A 1,560-nucleotide genomic window follows, 5' to 3' on the forward strand; every position below is an offset into this window, starting at 1 on the left:
CTGAGAGCCCTTCACAACATTACAATAATGTTGATACCTTTATTAAGGAAGTACTACAATTGGCTGGCTAACTCTAATAAAAGGGTGCCTTTTTGCCACAGAAATACTTGCTTGTTTCTCTACGAAAGTTGGAAAAGAAGTATTGTAGAAGCATATGTATCCTCTTTTATAAACCAACAGGATGAAAAAAAAAAACCCAACAGGTATGTTTATTTTTTTAAAGTTGTTCTCAACTGTTAGAAAGAGAAATTAGAGAGAAAGGAAGAAAATCTATAGGGCTAGCTAAAAGAAGAAAATTGGTACAGAAACTTTATCATAATTCTTAATAGTAGTCTTTCTGAACAGTCTAGGAGCAAGATAAAGACCTAGCTATGAAGGAATGGAGGGGCAGAAAGGAAGACAAAGGTGCTGTAAAACTAAAACTTCCAAGTAGTTTGCTTAGAAGTTATCTCCTAAATGAGAACCTGCTTCATGCTTGCATCTACAGAAGCTCAGCTGAGCTATTTAGAAACCCTGAAATCAATTAATGTATGACAATATATAATTATGTAAGATTAACAAGAAGTCTAATATTGGGTATAATGACAAACTCTTATTTTCAGTGGTATCCTAAACACAGAAGCAACAGGTTGGAGAGAACTGGAAGTATATTCCTAATTCCCTGCTAGCAAACTACAGAAGGCAGCCTTTGGATGAGATTTCTCATTACCTCTGTGCATATAAACCTCCCAGGCACAACATCCAAGTGTAGATAACTCTGATCAGGAGTTCTCTTGTATTCCTGGAATTCTTAATTTAGTCCTTAGGTCAGCTCAGAAAAAGTTATGTAACTGTGCTCACCTAAAGAACTTTTTCTATTTGTATGCCACCATAGATAAAACGGCAAGCAAGCCCCTTCAATGATTCTCCTTTCAACCACGCTAGAAACTCACTCCTCCAGCTTTTTGCTCTGGTCTCCTGCTACTGGGAAAGGGTCCTGTAACAACTTTGTTGCCAAGTCTCTATAAAAGTTACTTCAGATAATATGAATGTCAAGTGTTGTCTTTGAACTGCTGCTTCTAAATTTTGATCTTGAAATCTGTACTTGGCTCTTAATGTACTTTGCTTTATATGACTGAAAAAAAAATATTATGTAAAAGCAAAGGGAAAGGCTTACAGTTAACTCTGTAGGAGTATACGTGCCCTGTTGGCCCATGCAAGTGATGCATTTGAAAGTGGCTCGATAGGGTGTGCCTGAGGCAACGCTCGCCCTGCCTGGTGTCCACGCTTATTTACCTTGGAAAGGCGGGAATTCTCCTCGCTCTCCCTGCTAGTACTTGGGCTTCAGAGCGAAATCGGGTGCTGCCATCGACAGGTCAACTGAAATCCTGGGCACACGGGCTATCCCTAGAGAGAGGGAGAGTCGCAGCGACCTAACGACCTGCATCTCGGGTGGAGGTGTCAAGCGAACCCCAGATACTTTAATGAAGCGAACGAACGTATGCGCGCTGGCCGAGGCGGGAGCCCTCCTCCCGCGAGGTAACGCCGCGGCAGGAATCCCGGCCCCGGCGGCGAGGCGGC

Source organism: Egretta garzetta, unplaced genomic scaffold, assembly GCF_000687185.1.
Source record: "Egretta garzetta isolate BGI_Z169 unplaced genomic scaffold, ASM68718v1 scaffold314, whole genome shotgun sequence".
Lineage (NCBI taxonomy): Eukaryota > Metazoa > Chordata > Aves > Pelecaniformes > Ardeidae > Egretta > Egretta garzetta.